The 10,468-nt window shown below is 37.9% G+C and overlaps 2 non-coding genes across 2 annotated transcripts; both read left to right on the plus strand.

Annotated features, from left to right (window-relative positions):
- Positions 1 to 2,649: 2,649 nt before the first annotated feature.
- Positions 2,650 to 2,755, plus strand: LOC146954918 (small nucleolar RNA R71). Its single transcript, XR_015025200.1, has one exon. It is a non-coding gene; the product is annotated as a small nucleolar RNA R71 (small nucleolar RNA).
- A 5,668-nt stretch (positions 2,756 to 8,423) lies between these two features.
- Positions 8,424 to 8,529, plus strand: LOC146954919 (small nucleolar RNA R71). The gene has a single exon (XR_015025201.1). It is a non-coding gene; the product is annotated as a small nucleolar RNA R71 (small nucleolar RNA).
- The last annotated feature ends 1,939 nt before the right edge of the window (positions 8,530 to 10,468 follow it).

Raw genomic sequence — 10,468 nt, forward strand, 5'->3', positions numbered from 1 at the left:
GGGAAGAGAGGAAGAGGAAAGCTCACATGTTATTGAGGTCCATAAGGAGGACCTTGAAGTTGGAGGTGTTGCATCATCCGACGGAGCATTTCATTATTTTCTTCCGACAAGCGGTTGCCCCTTTGGACATCATTGCAAAGGCCGGAGATCTCAACACCTTGCCTTTGTTGTTCGTTGCTCATCCTCTCGATTTCATTTTGAATCCATGTCCATCTTTGATTGTCATTAAGTTCACCGGTTTCATGGCCATGGTGCCCCTCTTGGTGCAAGTTAGCACCTTCTCCTTCATCATGGTGCAAGTTGGCACCTTCTCCCTCTTCATCATCTTGCTCACCAAGAACCTGCACATCATTAACATACAACCAATTTTCTTCCACCTCGGTGGTAGTCCGAGATGGGTTAGGCAATAAAAACACGATTGGCATATTTAGCTTAAGTTGGTAATGGAGCGGTGGACGATGTTTGATAAAATTCATAGCAATAAGGGTTTCTATGTTAAGCCTATTGTTTCCCTCAATTGGTTTGATCCCCTCATCTTCACCCACTCCAAAACATCTAGCTATATATGTAATGATGCCACCCACCACTATGTCTCCTCTACAGGCCGGTCTAGTACCTACAAAGTCTAGGTAATCAATCAAATAAAAACAAGTATTGACGGGGTGGTTGTGGAGCATTGCCCATAGCATGAACAATTCATCGGTTCTAGTGTTTCCTAGCTCGGTTCTACCCCAAATAGTGCAAGCCATTACCCTTTGGAGGTACCTAAGTACGGGGTTGTGGATGTTGCTAGCTTTGTTGGCTCTAGGAACATAGTTGGAAACGCCGGTGATGCGTGTCCAAAAGGCAACTGGGTCATAGTTATCCGGTTTTAGGCTAGGATCCCAATGATCATGAATATATCCTTCATTTGCAAAACCTAAGGCCTCACAAAAGTGCTGAAGTGACATGTCATAATCAATATTCATCAACCGAAAAGTTGTTTTTTATGGAAGGGTTTTGTGTAGAATGAAGTTAAGAGTTGATTGGGTTAAGGAGTTGATTGATTTGGTGAAGTTTTTAGGGAGATATGAAGGTTTGAAGGTTTCTGGTTATTAAGGATTTAGGGAGAAAAAGTCAGGCACGGCCGTGCAATGCACAAGTGCGGACCGTGCCAAGCACAGGCACTGTTCGTGCCATGCACGGGATTTTTTTTTTTTTTTTGGTTTTGGACAGGCACGGCCGTGCCATGCATAGGCACGGGCCGTGCCAAGCTTCTGGAAAAAAAATGGTTTTGGGCAGGTTTGGTTAGCACGGCCGTGCTATGCACGGGCACGGGCCGTGCCATGCACGGGTCAATGACTTCAATTTTTTTCATTTTTTTTTCGCATCATATTTGGACAAGTACCTATAAAACAAATTAAAACAACACAAAACAAACAAAATAAAAGCAATAAAATGCATGGGTTGCCTCCCACGAAGCGCTTGTTTAGAGTCACTAGCTTGACGGTTAGAAGGTGGTTTATCTATCCTATACTCAATCTCTCAGAAAGGGATAATGGCAACAAACTAACATGCTCTCCCAAATCACACATGGCTTTCTCAAATGTTTTATATCCTATGACACAAGGTATGAAAAATCTCTCTGGATCCTTAAGTTTAGGTGGCAATTTGTTTGGAAGTATTTCAATAAAATTTCTAAACTGCTCATCTAACTTGGATTTAGCAAACTCTTGTGTTAAAGGAATTTTAGGCTCATGAGATGGTGAAACAAATGGCTTGTCATTCTCTCCTATAGCTTTCTCACTTTGAGGCTTATCACTTCCTATCTCTCGTTCATTGTTCTTAATTTTCACAACGGGGTCCTCTAATTGGTTACCATCCCTAAAAATAATAGCACGTATATGGTCTTTGGGGTTGGTTTCGGTTTGGCTTAGAAGGACTTCGGAGGTTTGAGAGGGAGTAGCCAGCTGTTGGGGTACTTGGGAAGTCTGAGTCTCTATCATCTTACTGTGAGTAACTATGGAGTCTACGTTCAATGTATGTTTGGCAAGAGAGTCCTTCAAAAATTCAGTTTGGTTTTTAAACTCTTGGAGCTGCTCAGATTGATTTATAAGAAAATTTTCTAAAAAAAGTTTCAAGCTGGATTTTTGAGGGACTATTTGGTTGTTTGCATAACTGAGTGGTGTTGTTTCTTGTCCAAAAAGATTTTGAGTGGTTTGAAAAAAAATTTGGTTATTTTTAAACCCTTGATTATATTGAGCATAGTTTACTTGCTCAGGACTTCTAACAACACTACCTAGTTGGCAATCAATGCCAATATGGCCAAATACACCACAAACTTCACAAAGAGGTGATACAGGGGGAGGTGTGACAACACTAGTATTTATTTTATCAAATTTTTGTGTGAGTGCGTCAACTTTAGCAGCTAGATGATCAAGGGAAGAATTTTCATACATACCTACCTCTTTCTGAGAGGGTGAAGGAGCAACATTAGTGGTGTCCCTTCCGTAGGTCCACTGATAGTGGTTTTGTGCCATGTCCTCGATCAAAGCATATGCTTCTGTGTATGTTTTGTTCATCAGAGCTCCACCTGCAGCTGCATCAACATAAATTTTTGTGGGATACAAAAGGCCATTATAAAAAGTGTGAATAATAAGCCAATTCTCTAAACCATGATGGGGACAAAGTCTAAGCATTTCTTTGAAACGCTCCCACGCATCGTAAAGAGATTCTCCATCTTTTTGAGTGAATTGTATGATTTGTTTTCTTATGTGAACAATTTTAGAATGAGGAAAGAATTGGGCAAGAAAAGTTTGCCTCATTTGTTGCCATGAAGTGATAGAACCAAGTTTTAATGAATTAAACCAAGCACTAGCTCTTCCCCCTAAGGAAAAAGGAAAGTAGTGCAGCCTTACGACCTCTTGGTTTGCATTCACGGTTCCACTGAGTCTTAAAAAAGTTGAAATATGAAAATTCGGATCCTCAGTGGTTGATCCGAAAAATTGATTTTGCTGAACTAACTCAATAAGTTCAGGTTCTATTTCAAAATTGTCATCAACCGTTGGGTACACAATAGCATCGTATGACTCATTTGAAGATGGGATTGCATACTCTATGAGAGTGCATTCCTTAGCCATATCGTTATTATCTTCCCAAGAAGTTAAAGGCAAAAGAAGAAATAGAAAAAGATTTTTTTTTATATATAAAATAAAATAAAATAAAGAGAAAGATTTTTTTTTTTATATGAAGTAAATAAAATAATATAGAATCAAATAAAGATTTTTTTTTTATAGAAAGAAATATAGAAACAATAAAATAAAATAAAATAAAACAACGAAAAAGTTTTTTTTTTTTTTATAGTCTAATCACTATTAAAAAGTTAATCAAATTACAACAACTCCCCGGCAGCGGCGCCAAAAACTTGATAGAGCCAAACCGCAAGTGCACGGCCTATCGAAGTAATAGTAGTAAGTAGAGTATCGTTCCGCTAGGGAGTTGTTCAACTTAATTAACTTTTAATGAATGATTAGAGGAGAGAAAGTTGATAAGAAAGAGTTTGATTGCTGAAGGTAAAAACAATAATAATAAAGGCCTTAGGATCATTGGTTCATCTTAATAACTAATCCTTCACTAGACAAAACCTAAACATCTAATTTCATGATTTACACACTAATTTCTAAAGACCGGTTTCCCTTAGCCCCTCACCTTTCCGATGAAAGTCCGGTGAGAGTTTACTTCTAGCAACCAAGCCTATTTCACTGACATGATTACTAGAAGATGCATAGAGGATTGAAACTACTCTTTGTCTCAATAATTGCAAAGACTATTTCACTGTTTTGCAATTATTGTCTAGATTCACTTGTTCCAACATCAAGACTCCGCTCTCGCTTTATGAGTTGATGTTTGGGATGATGGATTAACGATTATCAAACCCTCCGCTTTCGCTTCCACAGTTTGATAATTGTTAATCCACGTTAAGACGGTGAATCTAGATTAGAAGTTAGAGTTACATGGAAATTAGGGTTTAGACATGTTTTGTTTAGGATTGAGTCATTAGACTCCCCAATAATCCTAAGACTAAGAAGTCTACTCACTCATGTTCATCGTAGACATGGAAGAAGAAGAGAGAAATACGGTAAAATAAATTGCAAAGAAAGTAAAAGGGAAAATAAAGACTTTTATTAAAATAGCAATTGAAATAAACAAAGTAAAGCATGATTGTTTATGGTGGAGAGCTACTCTATTTATAGCTTTACAATTGACTTAGAAACTAAGCAACTAAAAGGGTAAAACAGTAAAGCTGCAACAGGGTAACTTGGGCCCGAAGAAAAAGCAGCAAAAGAGACTCTGGGGACGGGCACGGCCGTGCCACATGTTGGCACGGGCCGTGCCAAGCTTCTGGTAAGGGGAATTGTATTTTTGCCCCGTATCTTCGTATTCTTGAGCTGTATTTTGCTCCAGTCCTCTTTCTTTTGCTCCAAGGCACCTTCCACCATATATTTATTCCTAAAATAAAATAAAAGACAAGTTGAAGTAAAATATTCTAAACTAAAATAAAATGCAATAAAATAAAATCAAATCTAAAATAAAACTAAACTAAATAAGGCAATAAATAATACTATCTATGACTCATCAAACTCCCCCACACTTGAATCTTTGCTTGTCCTCAAGCAAAAGGCAGCAAACATAGCAGCAACAAAAGATTTGATTATGGCAATACTAAGAACAAATGTCTCAAAAGAAATGCTTTGCCTCAAGTACACTAATTACAATTTCAAATACTTCTCATGAACCTATTCTACCCAACATCAAGTCTCAAGTGAGTGTGTGTGTGTGCAGTCCAACCCTTTTCTTGCTCCTGTATAAGACATATATTATGAGGAATAGGTTCTATCCTTAGTGCCAAAGTAGCCGAGAAAAGTCCTTTCTTCATTTCATATAAGAGTGATGGGAATTTGAGTTAAACATTAAATTAGATATAACAATTAAGCACAAGGGGCTGCAGATGCTTAGGGGCTATCTATCCTCATAGGAAGTCTTCTCGGATGTAATTGTCCTTTCCCCCTAGATTCAAAATCACCCTAAGCAGTGCTGCAAAATTGTTTGTTTCATCTCTGCGTAGGAAGTCTTTTTGGATGTAATTGTCCTTTCCCCCTAGCATTGATGAATTTGTTTCACTTTAGGTTCAAATTAGGGAGTCACCAGCACAATTAGGAAGTTAGGGATTGTCCTTTCCCCCACATGTTGGTGCCATTCTCCCGCCCCATTTAACATTAACAATTTAATAAGAATATAACAATTAAGAAAAATTTGATTAATTTTCCCACACAAACTTATACTACTTTTACTCTTAAGACTTTAAAGGGTCTAAGTTAACACTAAAGATAGAACGTGTTCCTTAAAATACCTATTCATACATTTACTCAAGGATTGCAACCGGGTGCCTTTCTCATTGGAGAATTTTCACATTAAAACAAGACATGGGTATAGCAAGAACATAAGAAACACAAGAAACTATTTTCATGTACAAGAGGCGACCTAAAGAAGAGACAAAACAAAAATTTTCATGCCATATTTACATTAAAAACAAGCTACTTAGTCATGCCTCTTGCTATAAAAACAAAACAAAAGAATAAAGTTCAAGGGAGTTTGGACACTACGACTCTAGACACTTTATTAGGCCCCCCCACACTTAGGGGAAGCATTGTCCTCAATGATTCAAAAGAAAAAGAAATTAAAAGAAGAAGAAGAAGTAGAGGAAGAAGAAAGAAGGAGTAGAAGAAGATGAAGAAGGGAAGAGAGGAAGAGGAAAGCTCACATGTTATTGAGGTCCATAAGGAGGACCTTGAAGTTGGAGGTGTTGCATCATCCGACGGAGCATTTCATTATTTTCTTCCGACAAGCGGTTGCCCCTTTGGACATCATTGCGAAGGCCGGAGATCTCAACACCTTGCCTTTGTTGTTCGTTGCTCATCCTCTCGATTTCATTTTGAATCCATGTCCATCTTTGATTGTCATTAAGCTCACCGGTTTCATGGCCATGGTGCCCCTCTTGGTGCAAGTTAGCACCTTCTCCTTCATCATGGTGCAAGTTGGCACCTTCTCCCTCTTCATCATCTTGCTCACCAAGAACCTGCACATCATTAACATACAACCAATTTTCTTCCACCTCGGTGGTAGTCCGAGATGGGTTAGGCAATAAAAACACGATTGGCATATTTAGCTTAAGTTGGTAATGGAGCGGTGGACGATGTTTGATAAAATTCATAGCAATAAGGGTTTCTATGTTAAGCCTATTGTTTCCCTCAATTGGTTTGATCCCCTCATCTTCACCCACTCCAAAACATCTAGCTATATATGTAATGATGCCACCCACCACTATGTCTCCTCTACAGGCCGGTCTAGTACCTACAAAGTCTAGGTAATCAATCAAATAAAAACAAGTATTGACGGGGTGGTTGTGGAGCATTGCCCATAGCATGAACAATTCATCGGTTCTAGTGTTTCCTAGCTCGGTTCTACCCCAAATAGTGCAAGCCATTACCCTTTGGAGGTACCTAAGTACGGGGTTGTGGATGTTGCTAGCTTTGTTGGCTCTAGGAACATAGTTGGAAACGCCGGTGATGCGTGTCCAAAAGGCAGCTGGGTCATAGTTATCCGGTTTTAGGCTAGGATCCCAATGATCATGAATATATCCTTCATTTGCAAAACCTAAGGCCTCACAAAAGTGCTGAAGTGACATGTCATAATCAATATTCATCAACCGAAAAGTTGTTTTTTATGGAAGGGTTTTGTGTAGAATGAAGTTAAGAGTTGATTGGGTTAAGGAGTTGATTGATTTGGTGAAGTTTTTAGGGAGATATGAAGGTTTGAAGGTTTCTGGTTATTAAGGATTTAGGGAGAAAAAGTCAGGCACGGCCGTGCAATGCACAAGTGCGGACCGTGCCAAACACAGGCACTGTTCGTGCCATGCACGGGATTTTTTTTTTTTTTTTGGTTTTGGACAGGCACGGCCGTGCCATGCATAGGCACGGGCCGTGCCAAGCTTCTGGAAAAAAAATGGTTTTGGGCAGGTTTGGTTAGCACGGCCGTGCTATGCACGGGCACGGGCCGTGCCATGCACGGGTCAATGACTTCAATTTTTTTCATTTTTTTTTCGCATCATATTTGGACAAGTACCTATAAAACAAATTAAAACAACACAAAACAAACAAAATAAAAGCAATAAAATGCATGGGTTCCCTCCCACGAAGCGCTTGTTTAGAGTCACTAGCTTGACGGTTAGAAGGTGGTTTATCTATCCTATACCCAATCTCTCAGAAAGGGATAATGGCAACAAACTAACATGCTCTCCCAAATCACACATGGCTTTCTCAAATGTTTTATATCCTATGACACAAGGTATGGAAAATCTCTCTGGATCCTTAAGTTTAGGTGGCAATTTGTTTGGAAGTATTTCAATAAAATTTCTAAACTGCTCATCTAACTTGGATTTAGCAAACTCTTGTGTTAAAGGAATTTTAGGCTCATGAGATGGTGAAACAAATGGCTTGTCATTCTCTCCTATAGCTTTCTCACTTTGAGGCTTATCACTTCCTATCTCTCGTTCATTGTTCTTAATTTTCACAACGGGGTCCTCTAATTGGTTACCATCCCTAAAAATAATAGCACGTATATGGTCTTTGGGGTTGGTTTCGGTTTGGCTTAGAAGGACTTCGGAGGTTTGAGAGGGAGTAGCCAGCTGTTGGGGTACTTGGGAAGTCTGAGTCTCTATCATCTTACTGTGAGTAACTATGGAGTCTACGTTCAATGTATGTTTGGCAAGAGAGTCCTTCAAAAATTCAGTTTGGTTTTTAAACTCTTGGAGCTGCTCAGATTGATTTATAAGAAAATTTTCTAAAAAAAGTTTCAAGCTGGATTTTTGAGGGACTATTTGGTTGTTTGCATAACTGAGTGGTGTTGTTTCTTGTCCAAAAAGATTTTGAGTGGTTTGAAAAAAAATTTGATTATTTTTAAACCCTTGATTATATTGAGCATAGTTTACTTGCTCAGGACTTCTAACAACACTACCTAGTTGGCAATCAATGCCAATATGGCCAAATACACCACAAACTTCACAAAGAGGTGATACAGGGGGAGGTGTGACAACACTAGTATTTATTTTATCAAATTTTTGTGTGAGTGCGTCAACTTTAGCAGCTAGATGATCAAGGGAAGAATTTTCATACATACCTACCTCTTTCTGAGAGGGTGAAGGAGCAACATTAGTGGTGTCCCTTCCGTAGGTCCACTGATAGTGGTTTTGTGCCATGTCCTCGATCAAAGCATATGCTTCTGTGTATGTTTTGTTCATCAGAGCTCCACCTGCAGCTGCATCAACATAAATTTTTGTGGGATACAAAAGGCCATTATAAAAAGTGTGAATAATAAGCCAATTCTCTAAACCATGATGGGGACAAAGTCTAAGCATTTCTTTGAAACGCTCCCACGCATCGTAAAGAGATTCTCCATCTTTTTGAGTGAATTGTATGATTTGTTTTCTTATGTGAACAATTTTAGAATGAGGAAAGAATTGGGCAAGAAAAGTTTGCCTCATTTGTTGCCATGAAGTGATAGAACCAAGTTTTAATGAATTAAACCAAGCACTAGCTCTTCCCCCTAAGGAAAAAGGAAAGTAGTGCAGCCTTACGACCTCTTGGTTTGCATTCACGGTTCCACTGAGTCTTAAAAAAGTTGAAATATGAAAATTCGGATCCTCAGTGGTTGATCCGAAAAATTGATTTTGCTGAACTAACTCAATAAGTTCAGGTTCTATTTCAAAATTGTCATCAACCGTTGGGTACACAATAGCATCGTATGACTCATTTGAAGATGGGATTGCATACTCTATGAGAGTGCATTCCTTAGCCATATCGTTATTATCTTCCCAAGAAGTTAAAGGCAAAAGAAGAAATAGAAAAAGATTTTTTTTTATATATAAAATAAAATAAAATAAAGAGAAAGATTTTTTTTTTATATGAAGTAAATAAAATAATATAGAATCAAATAAAGATTTTTTTTTTTTTATAGAAAGAAATATAGAAACAATAAAATAAAATAAAATAAAACAACGAAAAAGTTTTTTTTTTTTTTTATAGTCTAATCACTATTAAAAAGTTAATCAAATTACAACAACTCCCCGGCAGCGGCGCCAAAAACTTGATAGAGCCAAACCGCAAGTGCACGGCCTATCGAAGTAATAGTAGTAAGTAGAGTATCGTTCCGCTAGGGAGTTGTTCAACTTAATTAACTTTTAATGAATGATTAGAGGAGAGAAAGTTGATAAGAAAGAGTTTGATTGCTGAAGGTAAAAACAATAATAATAAAGGCCTTAGGATCATTGGTTCATCTTAATAACTAATCCTTCACTAGACAAAACCTAAACATCTAATTTCATGATTTACACACTAATTTCTAAAGACCGGTTTCCCTTAGCCCCTCACCTTTCCGATGAAAGTCCGGTGAGAGTTTACTTCTAGCAACCAAGCCTATTTCACTGACATGATTACTAGAAGATGCATAGAGGATTGAAACTACTCTTTGTCTCAATAATTGCAAAGACTATTTCACTGTTTTGCAATTATTGTCTAGATTCACTTGTTCCAACATCAAGACTCCGCTCTCGCTTTATGAATTGATGTTTGGGATGATGGATTAACGATTATCAAACCCTCCGCTTTCGCTTCCACAGTTTGATAATTGTTAATCCACGTTAAGACGGTGAATCTAGATTAGAAGTTAGAGTTACATGGAAATTAGGGTTTAGACATGTTTTGTTTAGGATTGAGTCATTAGACTCCCCAATAATCCTAAGACTAAGAAGTCTACTCACTCATGTTCATCGTAGACATGGAAGAAGAAGAGAGAAATACGGTAAAATAAATTGTAAAGAAAGTAAAAGGGAAAATAAAGACTTTTATTAAAATAGCAATTGAAATAAACAAAGTAAAGCATGATTGTTTATGGTGGAGAGCTACTCTATTTATAGCTTTACAATTGACTTAGAAACTAAGCAACTAAAAGGGTAAAACAGTAAAGCTGCAACAGGGTAACTTGGGCCCGAAGAAAAAGCAGCAAAAGAGACTCTGGGGACGGGCACGGCCGTGCCACATGTTGGCACGGGCCGTGCCAAGCTTCTGGTAAGGGGAATTGTATTTTTGCCCCGTATCTTCGTATTCTTGCGCTGTATTTTGCTCCAGTCCTCTTTCTTTTGCTCCAAGGCACCTTCCACCATATATTTATTCCTAAAATAAAATAAAAGACAATTTGAAGTAAAATATTCTAAACTAAAATAAAATGCAATAAAATAAAATCAAATCTAAAATAAAACTAAACTAAATAAGGCAATAAATAATACTATCTATGACTCATCAATAACAATGCCAAACGTACTCTTGTTCTCGAGCAAACTTAACTCATATAGCACATCTTTGCTACAACATGCTTA

This window comes from Medicago sativa, chromosome 1 (assembly GCF_051527215.1).
Source record: "Medicago sativa cultivar Bolivia chromosome 1, Bolivia_mono, whole genome shotgun sequence".
NCBI classification, from domain to species: Eukaryota; Viridiplantae; Streptophyta; class Magnoliopsida; order Fabales; family Fabaceae; genus Medicago; species Medicago sativa.